Raw genomic sequence first — 14,721 nt, 5'->3', positions numbered from 1 at the left:
AGTTAATGATTGTTAATAATTATTAATAATTCTGCCTCCTTTTCATCTCCAAAAATAGTTTATTCTAACAAATAAAAAGCTTGGAAGAAAAATATGGAACAGTCCCAAAGGAATCCTTTCATATGGAGGTTACATGGACAGGTTCCTCCAGCAGCTGATGCCTTCAGGCACCAAATCAGGGAATTTTTTGGGAGTATAAATATTAGGAATGGCCACACATCCCATTTACTCCGCAAAGCTTTGGAAAAACCTTCAGGAAAGACCATTTTATTTTAATTTTCACAGTTGAAAAAATAAAATTAACAGTTAGACACCCAAAACTTCAGGACATGCTTGGCCTCAATGATCCTGAAGGTCTTTTCCAACCTAAATGATTCTGTAATTCCATTCTTGTCATTCCCAGTGATCTCCACTGGCACTGATGGCTTAACAACCAACCAGGTTCATTAGAGCAGCAAGCAACAAAATCCAAAATGCCACTAAAATCCCAATAAATCCTTATCCATTAGAGCCAATTTGGCATTTCCTGTCTCTGGAGTGAGGGGACACATCCCTGGAATGTCCCAGGCCAGGTTGGACGGGCTTGGAGCACCTGGGATGGTGGAAGGTGTCCCTGCCACGGCAGGGCTGGCACTGGAGGAGTCTGAAGGTCCCTCCCCATTCCCACCAGCCCATTCCATGATCTCACCCAGAACCACAGCTCTTGGGAAACGAGCCCGAATCCCCCTCCGTTCCTTCATTTATCACAAATCCGTGATTTTTTGGAAACCGCTCCCGATTTCTGAGCGTTCAGGGCTGGCAGAGCTGTGAATCCTCGGGACTCGGAGCATCCATGGGGGAATCCCCAGCTGATCTTTGCTCCACACCCCCTCAGGGAGCTCCGAGGCAGCTCCTGCCAGGCTCTCAAACACATCCAGAGGGGAACGTGCCTCCCTGGCCCTGCTGCCCACCAGGGAATTCGGGAATTCCCTGTCACAGCATCCATGGCAAAGCTGTTGCACAACAAACGGACACAAAGCATCCCCGTGAAATCGGGGCCAGGGTTTGGAATGCTCCAAGGAATGCTCAGGATATAAATATTTATGGAAATATTTATGGGGCTTGATGAGCTGCAGCCCTGCACTAATGAAAGCAAGGCTGGAGAAACGGGCCTGGACTGTCCTCTGCCCAAAAAGGGGGAGGACTGGGGGGTAAATATTCCTGATCCATGAAACAATTCCTGCTCCATGAAACAATTCCTGCCCCATGGCAGGGCCAGCACATCAACAGCAGGGAATCCTCTCCTGGAGCTGCAGAGGGAACTCGGCCAAGCCTGGGCCAGCAGTGCCCAGGTGTGCAGATGTCACCAGAACACCTGGACTGGGCTAATCCCGAGCACAGCTGGATTCCAACCCCACTTCCCTTGGTTTGAACCTTGTCCAAGTCACAGACAGGGAGGAAAACCCTTCTGGGAAGAGGTGAGCACAGGGAATCCTCCTGCACGGGGACAGTGGTGGGGACAGGAGGGGATTCTTCCCTTCTGTCCTGCTCAGTGAGACCCCACGGGAGCTCCAGCTCTGGGAACTCCAGCATCAGGACGTGGAGCTGCTGGAGCGAGTCCAGAGGAGGCCAAGGAGATGTTCTGAAGGTTGGAGCCCCTCTGGAGCCAGGCTGGGGGTGTTCAGCTGACCCAGGGAGAGCTCAGAGCCCTGCCAGGGCCTGAAGGGGCTCCAGGAGAGCTGGAGAGGGACTGGGGACAAGGGATGGAGGGATGGGACACAGGGAATGGCTCCCACTGCCAGAGGGTGCATTTAGATGGGATTTTGGGAAGGAATTCCTCCCTGGCAGGGTGGGCAGGCCTGGCACAGCTGTGGCTGCCCCTGGATCCCTGGCAGTGCCCAAGGCCAGGCTGGATGGAGCTTGGAGCAGCCTGGCATGGTGGAAAGTTGGGAATCCTCATGGCAGGAGCTGGGCTTGAGAACCCTCAGAGATCCCTTCCCACCCAAGCCATTCCACGACTGAGCCATTGGGGATCTCCTGATCAAGCCCACAATAATTCCCGTGCCCGATTTTTCATCCCGGTTCCAGGATGGGGAGGTGGCACCTTCAGGAATCCAAACCCCCCCCCAGACTCTGGAGACTCCTGAGTGCAGGAATTCCAGCTGTGAGCAGCACCAGCCCTCAGCTGCAAACTCACCCAGGGAACTCCTGCAGACATCCTGCTCTTCCCAGCCTGTCCAGTGTTACCCCAGGAATTCCCTGGAAACGCCTTTCCCATGGCAGCACATCCCCCTCCAAAAACAACCTCGATAGGAACTGTCTGCCTCGAACCCACGGGAACCTCAAAGAGGAAAAGCTGCTCATCCCAGCCAATATTTGCTCCAGCTCCTGCCTCCAGAATCTCCCAGGTGTCTGATAAATTCCTGGATTCTCCCAGCCATCCCTAGCTGGATAAGCTCCTCCTGGACTCCTCCAAAAGGATCAGGGAGTGAGATCACAAGAAAAAAAAACACACAACCCGACCATGTGGCAGCAGGTCTGGCCACGAGGGCTTTCCAAGGAAATCAAAGCTCTCTGCACATTCCACGTGCTCTGGATGCACTCTGGGAACAGATCAAAGCCACATTTAGTGACATTCCGTGGAGGCTCCAGCAGAATCTAGGTCAGCCTGATCCCCTGGGAGCTCTGGGATGAGCCAGGGGCACTTCCCAAGGGATTGTGGATCAAGGCAGCGTTTTCAGAGAGCAGCCACCACCTCCTGCAGCTCCATCCTCTCCCAAAGCCTCCACGAGGAGCCAAGAGCTGCACTTGGAAAACTTTGAGTCCCTTGGGAAAATGAGGCTGTGCCCTCATCCAGAGGGAAGGCAGAGCACAGGATTATCCTCAGCACCTCCCCGGGGATCCTCCTGGCAGAGGGAGGGATTCCAGAGGGATTCCAGAGGGATTCCAGAGGGATTCCAGAGGGATTCCAGCCCCTCCAGGTGCTGCAGAGCCAGGAGCCACCAGCTGTGCTTCCACCATCCCTATTGCAGGCAGGGAATCAGGCCCGGGGAGTTTTCTGCGGCACTCGATTTAAGCAGGACCATCTTTGCTGGCTGGGAGTGGAGCTTTTCATCCCAGCATTTTTGGGATTAGGGCTCAGGACATGGTTCCTCTTGGCTGCACGGAAGGAACTTGATGATTTTTGCCCAAACAATCCACAGGGACTGGGATTAATTCTGACAATATTTGGTGGAACAGAATCCCAGGTCCAGCACGATCCCGTAGCTGCCTCCAGAGGGATGCAGGGAGGCAGAGTGGTGGGAGGGGGAGCCTTTCCTATCTAAAAACTTCATGTTTTGACTCCATTCCATTCCAAAAAGGGGGAAAAACACCCCTCCAACACCAAAGGAACAAACCCTCAGCCTCCAAGGTCTTGTTTTCATTCCTGTGTGAAACTCCATACACAGCCCAGATTTTGTTTTCTGGGCATTTTTGACTTTCCCTCCACCAGAATTCCCATCCCAAGGCACAGGAGGAGCTCCCAGCAGGAGGATTGCAGAGGCAGGAAGGCTCTGGAGCCCTCCAGCCCCAGGGATGAGGCACCCGTTTCCCACAGGGATATAAAACCCTCTGCTTCTAAAGACAATTCCTGAATTTTAGCCTCATAAGGACAAAAAGCATTCCAGGAGAACCTTCTCCTCTCCTGGCAAAACTGGGATCCAGCTCCAACCCATCAGAGCTTCCCACTCTCCTCCCCGTCCCAGGGCCAGAGGTTTTGGGTGGATTTGGGAAATGCAGGTTTGGACCCTGGTGAGGTGCTGCCCGTGCCACAGCAGCCATGGGACCTGGGCAGCCAAAGGAAAATGGGGATGGGGCGGGAAGAGAAGGACAATATTCCCTGATTTTAGACATTTTATGGCAGCTGGCAGTGTAAATTGGTAAATTCTGCTATTTCGGAAGCGTGGCTTTTAAATCCCTCCAGGAATGGGAACTCCAGCACTGCCCTGGGCAGCTGTGCCAGCCTGGCCGACCCTCCCAGGCAAGAATTCATCCCAAAATCCAACCTAAACCTCCCTGGCACAGCCTGGGACAGGTTCCCCTTGTCCTGTCCCTTGGTTCCCGGGAGCAGAGCCTGACTGAGGGGAAGTTTCACCTCCTGTGAGCAAAAAAACAAATCCTGAAGGGGAACCTTCCCCCAGCCCACCAAAACCAGGCATCAAGTGGCTGCATCCACACTCCCACCCTGGATTTAGCAAATTTTCCCCATTTGCATCATTCCATGCTCATTTTATTCCACATCTCTCTGATCCAGCATCTTCTCCAGAGCCTGCAGTCTGCCTGGATGAGCCATTTATCTCCAAACCCAAATAAAGCACATTTTCTGCTGGGCAACTGCATGGGAAAGATGCACTTTGAGTGAGCAGCTCGAATTAACGAGCCGGTAAAACTTAAATTGACCTTTTTTTGTAGTTCTTGGCATTAAAGGGAGCATCGAACTTCCCTTTTTTTGTTGGAATGGCAGAAATGGGTGAATGGAGCTCAGTTATGGTATCAAGTGATGCATTTCAGGTTTGCTGTCAAACAAAGAGAGATAAAACCCCCTTTTCTCTGGGAGAGCCTTTTACTGACTGATAACCAGGATAATTAGATTTTAACTGGGCTGCCCACAAAGAACCAGCATTCCAACCATCCCCTGCCTCCTTCCCAGCTCAAAAGGCTTTGGAGGAGAAGCAGGAAAAGAGGAGGAGCCATTAGAACCCCATTTCAACAGAATCCTTGTGTTTCTCAGAGCAAGGCCATTAAAAGATGCACCGATACCTCCAGGACTGGCTCCCTCCATTTGGGGAAAATGGGATGCTCGTTTATCAGGGCTGTGCTGCAACTCGATCCTAAAGAAAATCCATTTACTCCCACGTTTGCTGCAGCTGAGCCCAGGATGCTGAGCCAGATGTGCTGCAGATGTGCTGCTCCTGCAGCCCTGGCAGTGCCCACGCTGCCCCTGCTGCCACCTGGGCATTTTTGGGGACTCTTCCTGCACATCCCAGGGGAAATTTGGTCTCAGCAGGGAGCACTGGAGGGCTTTGGAGAAGCTGCCAGGACTGGGATCCCCTGGCACTCCAGGTGTCAATAAATTCATTCCTCAGCTTCCAGGGAGGGCACTGCACCCTGCCAGCCAAGGATGGGCTCCAGTCCTGGACTCCTTTCACCCGGCAGTGCCACCTGAGCAGGGACATCGCCCCTCCCTCGGGGACATCCCCAAATCTCTGCATCCAGCAGCAAAGTCCTTCACCAAACATAGGAGTTTTATTTTTTTCCCTTTTTTTTTTTTTTTTTTTTAAATTTTCAGTCAAGAAGGAAATGGGTGCCTTGGGATAAAGGGGCAAAATTTCCCAGTTAAGAAAAACCATTCCCACTTCCTAAAGCAGAAACCAGCAGCTCACCATCCCAGTTTCCCCCAGTGCTAATTCCCAAATCAGCACCCTCTTCCCACCAGCAGCCCCTGCAGGAACAGGAAAGGAGTCCCTGAGAAAACAGATTTTTTTTTTTTTCCCCCCCTAGGAAAAGCACGGATACAAGAACTTGCTGAAGAAGTTCAAGAGTGCAGCCAAAAATTCCAGGACCTCTAAATCAGCTTTATGGAGTCTTCACACACCTGACAGGTGAAGGCAAGCCCACAACTGAAGCAGAATCTCTCAAAAAAAGAGAGAAGGAATTTAAAAGGCTCATCTGCTCTTTAATACTAGAAATATTCAGACCCTGTGGACACGTAAAGGAGCTTTAAAGCTCTCCAGGTATCCAATATTCCACTTCCAGTCGGGCAGGCTGGATTTATTTGGGAGACACCTGCAGCTCAAGCCGTGTTTCCAGCTTGAATGCGATCCCAGGGGACACGCGGGGAAGCGGATCCCGCTCTCCTGCCGAGGCCAAAATCCCGAATGAGAAACTCCTGGATGCGCTGTTCCACAGCCCTGCCCTGCTGCCAGGCACCACCATTCCCTCCGGAGCTGGAGCAGCCCGGGAAGGATCCCTGGCAAGGCACGCGGCCGTTTTTCCCTTAATTAACCCCAAAGCGGCGGCACCTGCGCCCTCGGGGGGATTAATTAATTAATTAGCTGGGCGGGGCCGGCCGCTGATGAGCGCGAGTGGTTCCAGCTGGGAGCGCAGGACGCGCAGCTGGGCGAGGAAAGCAAAAGCGACTTTGGAACAAAAGGGAGGAAAAGCATCCCAGCATCGCCTCCGACGGCCGGGAAATCCATGGAAATCTCGCAGGCAGCTTCCCAAGGCTCTGGCAGCCGCTGCTTTTCCTGCACAACTCACAAGGACTTCGCTGCAGAGGGAGCACAAAGCGCTTTTGTTGCTCTGTCCCAGATGCGAGGAGAGCTGGAGCAGGGCAGGGTGGCACAGCCTGGGATGGGGCCGCTCCTGCGCCCCCCAAAAATTCCAGCCTGCAGGGGAAGCATCCAACCGAACCCAGCCGTGTCCAGAGAGCAGGAAGGGTTTGAATTTGGGGTCTTATTGCAACAACGATAATAAAAAAAATAAAGTTTTCTAACGGCAAAATGTTGTGTCGTTCCAAGGGGAGCAGAGGGGTAGCAGAGACACCCCAAAATTCAGATTTCAGGGACGCAGCTCGGGTGGAACACACGGGACACAAGGAGAGGAATAAAAGAGGAAAACAGCAAAACTCAGCCCAACAAAAGCCAAATATTCATTACAGCGAAAATCGATAAAAAAAGGGGGGGATTAGGAGAAATACCAGCCGTACCTTGGGGTGCCAGCGGAGCACAGGAGCACCGGGGATGAGGCTTGGGACAAAAGGAGAGGAAAACAGAGCGGAGCAGGGAACATCCCGTGAAGGAGGAATGGTTTCCATATCCTGAGACTGCCCAGCCCCAGGGCTGAGGGGCTGGCAGCGAACCCTGCTCCGGGCGGAGCGGGGCGAGCTCCGCACCCCGCAACGCCGGGAAATCCCGATGGGTTCAGCTCCAGCGGGGAGGACTGGGGACACAGAGGGACACAGCTCTGTGACCTGCTGGGGACAGAGGGACACAGCTCTGTGACCTGCTGGGGACACAGAGGGGACACAGAGCTCTGTGACCTGCTGGGGACAGAGGGACACACAGAGCTCTGTGACCTGCTGGGGACACAGAGGGGACACAGACCTCACTGACCCATGGGGACACAGAGCTCTGTGACCTGCTGGGGACAGAGGGACACAGAGCTCTGTGACCTGCTGGGGACACAGAGCTCTGTGACCTGCTGGGGACACACTGGGGACGCAGACCTCACTGACCCATGGGGACACAGAGGGGACAGAGACCTCCTTGACCTGCTGGGGACACAGAGGGGACAGAGACCTCAGTGACCTGCTAAGGACACACAGAGCTCACCGACCTTCTGGGGACAGAGCCCTCACTGACTTTCTGGGGACACAGAGGGGACACAGAGCTCTGTGACCTGCTGGGGACACACAGGGACAGAGACCTCCCTGACCTGCTGGGGACACAAGGAACACACAGAGCTCTGTGACCTGCTGGGGACACAAGGAACACACAGAGCTCTGTGACCTGCTGAGGACACAGGGGACACACAGAGCTCACTGACCTGCTGGGGACACACACCTCAGTGCCGAGCTCCGGCGCTGGAAGATGCCCGGTGTTCCAAAAGAGGCGACAAAATTTCCACGGTGCCTCATCCCCAAAATCCAGGTGGTCGCCAAGACCTCTTCAGCCCCTCAAGAAGGGGACAATCCTCCTCTAATTCACTTACTGTCCCTAAAAACCTCAAAAAGGAGGAATAAACGCCAGCTCCCTGCAGCGGTACCCGAATTTCTGGGCGGTTTTAACCGCAGCCAGGTGGGAAATGGGCTGGGCGGGGCAATTATCCCAATAATTGCCCGCAGCTGCTCCTGGGCGCTGACGGCCCCACCTGGGCACGCAGAGCACCTGGAGGGCAGCCGGGGAAGGGCACTGGCAGCTCCCACCCCGGTGGATCCCTGCCCTGAGGGAGAGCCCAGAGCTGTTCTCTCCATGGATGGGTTCCTCCCTCAGGGAGCTGAGCAGCTCAAGGGATGCTCTGCTGTGCCAGGCCCATTCTTCTCTCTCAGGATTTTTCATAGAGGAGCACAGAGAGAAGAAAGGGAAAAAAATTTATTTCTGCTCCTTGTTTTTCTATGTGGAATGTGTTTGGAGAATTGTTCCTCTGGGGTGATTGCTTAATTGGATTCAGGTGAGGATTGTTTGAGCTGATGGCCAATCCAACCCACCTGTTCTGGACTCCCAGAGAGGGTCAGGAGTTGTGAGTCAGATTTGGTAGTTAGAAAAAGTAAATTTGTAGTTTTTTTATCTCCTTTAAGTAGTATATTAATGTATTATAGTATAGTTATAATAAAGAAATCATTCACCCTTCTGAGCTGGAGTCAGACATCATCATTTCTTCCCACCAGCTTCACCTGCATCTCCAATACTCTGCTCCTCCCAGCCTTGCTCTGAGAATCCCCCAGAGCCAGGTTCTCACTGGAATTATCCCATTTTCCAGGGGTTTTCTTCATAAGAAGGGGAAAAGGATCATCCCATCCCACCCCTGCCATGGCAGGGACACCTCCCACCATGCCAGGCTGCTCCCAGCCCTGCCCAGCCTGGCCTTGGGCACTGCCAGGGATGCAGGGGCCTGTAAAATCCATTCCAGGGTCTCCTCACCCTGCCAGGGAAGGATTCCTTCCCAAAATCCCACCCATCCCTGCCCTCTGGCAGTGGGAGCCATTCCAGCTATCAAATCCCTGTTTTTCTCCCCACAGCCCCCCTGTCCCTGCACTTGCTCCCCTTTGCTGCCACACCTTTGTCCCTGGATTTGTTGTGTCCTTCCCATCTTTCCCAAAATAGTCTTTTTTTTTTTTTTTTCCCTTGGAATTTATTTCTAGCCCTGACATTGTTTTCATCCAAGCAGGCAGCAAACATTTAAAGATATTTATTCAGCAGCCTGGCTGTGCCTCACACGGTGTGGAATTGGAGAATTCCAAGCTGGTTTGGGCTGGAAAAGAGCTTAAAACTCATCCCATTCCACAGGCAGGGGCACCTTCCACCATCCCAGGCTGCTCCAAGCACTGTCCTGGAAATAAATTTGGAGTAAACTTGCTGGAATGCAGGAATTTCATGGGGATAAAAGTAACACCACTCATTCCAGCAGGGAATATCCCTGTGGATTGTCCCAGCTGAAATCCTTACAGGGAACCTGAGCTCCTCATTTCTGTGCTGGGAGGGATTGGACTCTCTAAAATCTGCCCAAAATGAGGGAAATGGCATTTGCAGCATCCGCAGGTTTGCTGGAATGTTGTTGGATAAAGTTACAAAACACAACCTGCTCTGCAACCAAAAGTTTGGAGACGAAGTTCCAAACTGAGAAAATACAATTTTTTTTTTAATGTGTGAACAGCTTCACCTCACAGGGACAGTGCCACGGACTGTGCTGATCGTGTCACAAGAATTCCAGGGGAATTCCATGGAAAAAATGGAGGTTTTCAGCATCCAAACCATCCCACTCCCAACTTCTCAGCAGTGTCCTCAACCTTCCATCCCTGCTGCCTCCCTGGAGAATTCCCAGCCTGTCTCTGGCATGAGGCTTTTCCTTGGATCAGCTGGGGCAAAACTGAAAGGAAGAGAGGAGGAAGCTGAGGAGGAAGAGGAGGAGAAAAAGCTTTTTCAGGCACCAGGGATTTTCCAAGCTCCAAAGGCTCCAGAGCTCTGCCCTTGCAAATCCCGGTGTCTTCTCCCAGTCCATCCCAGCTGAACCCCCTGGAGGTGCCCTGGGTGCCTCGTTCCCCCTCTCCTTCCCAGGTGAAAATCTGTGGAATGACAAAGCTCTGGTGTGGATCCATCAGGGACCCATCAGCAGTGGCAGCCAGGAGACAAAACGCCAAGTTTGGGAAGGAGGAGAAGGGGGACAGCAGAAACTGGTGTGGGTTTCTCCCAGCTCTGGAGCTGCAGGGGTGAGGAAACACAACAAACAGCAACGGGAGGAGCTCTGGGGTGAGAGCAGAACGGGGCTGGGGGAGATTTCCAATTCCATCTGCCCTTGGATAAAGGCAGATAATGAAATACCTCTGGAACGAGGAAAAATACTTCCAGTGTGATGGAAAAGCTGTTAGCAGGGGGCAGCAGCTGCAGGGGTTTTATCTCCCTCGCCAGGACAAAGGTTCATTAATCATCTGGCTCTGCTTCATGCACCCAATCTTATCTTCCCAAAGCTCCCCGTGCTCCCCTTCCAGGACACCCTGGAGCAGCACTGGAATATTGATTCCTGTTCTTGCATCCATCTCCTTCTCTGGAATTGCTGGGTTGTTCAGGGAGCACGGGCACGGCTCTGCCCCAAAATGCAGCCCAGCATTTGGGGCAAGGACTGGAAAATCCTTTCAGTCATGGGGGAAAATCTCACAATCGTGGGATGGGTGGGAAGGGACCTTAAAGCTCATCCAGTCCCACCCCTGCCATGGGACACCTTGGGAGCTCCGAGCCCCTCCAGTCTGGCCTGGAACTTTCCAGGGATGAGGAATCCACGTTTCTGTTCAAATCCTGCAGGGCCTGCAGGAAGGTGGGACATAAGCCACAAGTAGGAATGAAGCCAGAACTGCCCCAAATCCCTTCTCTCTTGGGAAGGTGCTGCCAGACCCTTGGAGAACACAGCTGGTGGAGACCCTGATCCTTCCTTAGCTCTGGAAAAATGGGAATATTCATCTGCCTCTCCTGGCTCAGCAGATGAGATTCCCCAGCCATCAGCTGTTGTTTTTTATAATTTTTCCTCAATCTCTTGGCAAGAGATCCCCTTCCCTGACATCCTAAACAGGGGCTGTGCTCGTGCCTGGGTTGGGAACAGGCAGGGGAAGCCGATTTTGAGGAATCTCAGCTGGGGAAAGCCCAAATCCCAATTTCCCATCAACCAACCAAGCACTTAAGCCTGGCTGACAGCACAGAGGAGCTGCTGAGCTCTGGGCTCAGCTTAACCTCTGTGAAACCACCCTGACAGCGCTCCCAGCAGCTTCCCACTGGGAATTGTGCAGGAGGCTTCGCTCCAGCTGGGAGCAGCTCCACCCAAAATGATGACCACCACAGTGATGACCACCACAGTGATGACCACCAGACCTTCTGAGTGATCCCAGCAGGGGTCTGAAGCTGGTTTTGGAGCACTGGGGATCACTGGGTGGGATTGGGATCACTGTTCCATGGGACAGCAGTGGCACCACGTCCACATCGGTGTCACCGCTCTGCTGGGAACACCCAGGAGTGAGAGGAGCCACCAAGGGACACCCAGGAGTGAGAGGAGCCACCGAGGGACACCCAGGAGTGACAGGAGCCACCGAGGGACACCCAGGAGTGACAGGAGCCACTCAGGGACACCCAGGAGTTACAGGAGCCACCAAGGGACATTCAGGAGTGACAGGAGCTACTGAAGGACACCCAGGAGTGACAGGAGCCACCGAGGGACACCCAGGAGTGACAGGAGCCACTCAGGGACACCCAGGAGTGACAGGAGCCACCGAGGGACATTCAGGAGTGACAGGAGCCACCGAGGACAGCCAGGAGTGACAGGAGCCACTGGAATAAAGCAGAGTGGGGAAGAGAAGCGCTGTGTCCCTGCAGGAATGACCTTCAGGGAGGTGGAGCGTGAGGAGCTCCGGAGCCGTGGCCGCACTCCTCGCTCGGGCCCGAACTTATGCAATGATTTATTTGCATCCTGCCCGAAAACAAATGGATGTTTTACATATTTATATCATAAGCTAAAGTGATCCTGCAGCTGATCAAAGCCAGGGCAGATCTGGAGGCGATTACAGCAAGTGTTTGCTTAACTGAGGTCATGATGCACTCGGAGCGGGCGAGGCTCCGGCTCTGCTCCGCACATGTGAGCGCTCCAGGAAGGTCGGGAGAGGCCCTGGCTCCAAGGGCTGCCTTTCCAAGAGCTCAAGCAAAGCTGAACCTGCCTCCTCAGCCCGGCCTTGGGACAAAGGATTGGTCAAGGGGAGCAGCGTTGTGCTGTTTGGGAAATCAAATTGAGTTTCAAGAGGTTTGTGCCCGACGGAAGCTCAGTTTGGCTTCATTTGGAATTCTGGAGAAGCTGAGGGAGGGCTCAGCCTGGAGAAAAGGGGGATCAAGGGGGATCTTGTGGCTCTGCTTGGCTCCTGCCAGGAGGGGACAGCCGGGGGGTCGGGCTCTGCTCCAGGAACAGGGACAGGAGCAGAGGGAATGGCCTCAGGGCAGGCTCAGGGTGGGCAGCAGCAGGAATTTCCCCATGGAAAGGGGCTCAGGGGTTGGCACTGCCCAGGGAGGGTTGGAGTGCCCATCCCTGGAGTGTCCCAGGAGCTCCTGAGGTGGCACTCAGAGCTTGGGGATGGGGCACAGCTGGGTGATCCCAGAGCTCCTTTCCCCCCTCAGTGATCCCGATCCCGTCGTTCTGTGAAATTAGGGATGGGTCTGTCCAGCAGCTCCTGTGTCCTGGCAGGCCAGGCTGTGACTGGGAAAGCTGGAGCAGAGGACAGGGATGCTCCACTCTGCACCCTGGGCTAGCCTTGGAGGGATTTTCCTGGTTGGAATCCGAGGTTGAACCACACAGTTGGGAATGGGCAAAGGATAAAGGGGATGCAGAGTTTCCTCCTGGAGAGCCTTGCAGTGGCTGGGCAGAGGCTACAAGATCCAGGGATGACCAGTCCAGCCTGGCACTGTACTGGGATATACTGGGAATACTGATCCCACCCCTCAAGCTGGGTGTCCAGGGGATTTTCCCAACATCCTGCCCCATGGAAAATCCAGGCTGATGCCGGGGATTTCCCTGGTGCCTTCCCTGCCGCTTCACTAAATGTCATCGCCGAGAGTTTGATTTCTGCCTGCTCCCACTGAAGCAGCAAATTCCTGCTCTTACACCAGAGCCTGGACTCCAGCACGGGAAGAGCCAAATTCTCACTGAGAAACAGTCTGGAATTTGCCTTCTCCTGATTTTCCAGCCCTGCAAAGCCACGCTGGGACCTTCCCCTCTTTCCATGCACACAACTCCCGTGCAAGGCTCAGGAGACAAATCCAGCCGGGATTTGCAATCCCTGGGATCTCATTCCCGGCTACATCTGGGGCCCTGCCGGCTCAGGAACATTCCCGTCCCGTTTAATGGGATGCTGAAATGAAAACCCCATCCTTATCTGGCCGGCGCTGTCATCCCACCTCCCGCAGCTCATCCCCCGTTTCCCTGGCTCCTGCCGGGAGGGCAGCGCTCCTTGTCCGGCACATTCCCGCTGCAGCCATCCCGAATCCATGCCGCGTGTCCCGGGAGGCTCCCGGTGCCGCGCCGGGATGGCAGCGGGATGCTGAGAGGAGCCTCGCCCGGCTCGTTATCGGCGTGTGCGGGGCGGGATGCAGCTGCTCCAGAGGGGGATTCCCGAAGGCACGGCTGCTTTTGGGAATGCTGCGGAGCCCCGGCAGCGCAGGAGCTGGGAAACCACAGGAATGTTTTGGCGAGGCTTTGCCGGCGGTGCCAGCGGAGGTGACGCCAGGTCAGCGGCTCCGGGCGCTGAACTCGGGGATGCTCCAGCTCTGCGAGCGTCTCCTCTCCTCTTTCTCCTCTCCTGTTCCTCTTCCCTGATCACACGGAATATTTTTTCCCCCTGTATTTAGTTCCTTACACACCACTGGAAGAGAAGCCAAAGCTCTCTTCCCCATCAGCTCAGCTCACTTGTGGTCAGTGCATTCCCAGCTTCTCATGAACCCCAACTTCCCCAGCAGTTCCAGCCCTCGAAATTCCTGGGGGTTTTCCCATGAAAAAACCCCGTGAAAATGTCCCTGGAAAACGGCAAAAGCCTGGACATGCAACAAAATAATTTGTTAAAAGAGCTACAGATTTGTCTTTTAGACAGAAATCATCTCAGCAGCATGAGCAGGTTGCAGCAATCTGGGCACAGGCTCTGCCATGGAAAAGGGATTATTTGGTCTATAAAGGGATTTTGATACAAAATACGTGAAAGAACCGAGACTTCCTGTAGCCAAATTCCTGCATAAAACATAAAACCGGCCCAGACTTCAAACAGCATCTCAAAAACTTTCCAGCAGATCCATTAAGAGCTGGTTTTTTAAGGAAGCCAAGGGAACCAGGGCTGCCACCCAGCATTTTGCTGATTTTATTTGGGAAATTTTGTGTTTCTCACCACCTGCACTCACTAAAAAGGGCTCACCATGAGTTTTAAGGAAATTTCTTTGCTTAAGTGGCCGAGGGGGTAAATCCAGGCTGGATTCTGCCAGACTGGGGAGCAGAGGTGCCACAACCTGCACCCCACTTGACACCCCCCAGATGTTGGTGGTGTTTCCTCAGGTGGACACCAGCTGTGGGAATGGGATGGAGGCCAGCAGGCTCAGCTTCCCCATATCCAGGGAAAAACAGATTTTTTGGGCTCTGCCCTTCTGCTTCCAAGACCCTCCTGACCAGAATGTGCCTGAGTTTAAGTGATGCCCCAGAAACACCGCTCCACCAGGATGGAAATGGGATGAGAATGGCGAGATGACCTCCAAATAAAGGGTTCACATCCACTTCCCTCCCAAAAATCCACCCCTCTGGATCAGCCTCCATGCTCTTGGTGAGCCTAATGCTGATTTTCCAGCTGCATCCCCCCCCAAAGCTCTGCAGAGCCTTTGGCAAAGGGCAGATTTCAAAACGATTTCAAAGTTTCTTATCGCAGCTTCGGAGACGACATTTATCTTCCTGACAGCAATCAGCTTGATTCCCCAGCACGGA

The 14,721-nt window shown here is 53.8% G+C and overlaps 1 long non-coding RNA gene across 2 annotated transcripts in view; it reads right to left on the bottom strand.

The window, feature by feature from the left end:
- The window catches only part of LOC146766449 (uncharacterized), a 151,562-nt gene that overhangs the window by 120,655 nt on the left and 16,186 nt on the right, over window positions 1-14,721 (bottom strand). The window lies entirely within an intron of this gene.

The sequence above is a fragment of the Lonchura striata genome, chromosome 11 (genome assembly GCF_050655825.1).
Source record: "Lonchura striata isolate lonStrDom1 chromosome 11, ASM5065582v1, whole genome shotgun sequence".
NCBI classification, from domain to species: domain Eukaryota; kingdom Metazoa; phylum Chordata; class Aves; order Passeriformes; family Estrildidae; genus Lonchura; species Lonchura striata.
Note: the sequence above shows the minus strand (reverse complement) of the source record. Positions and strands in the feature narration are given on the sequence as shown.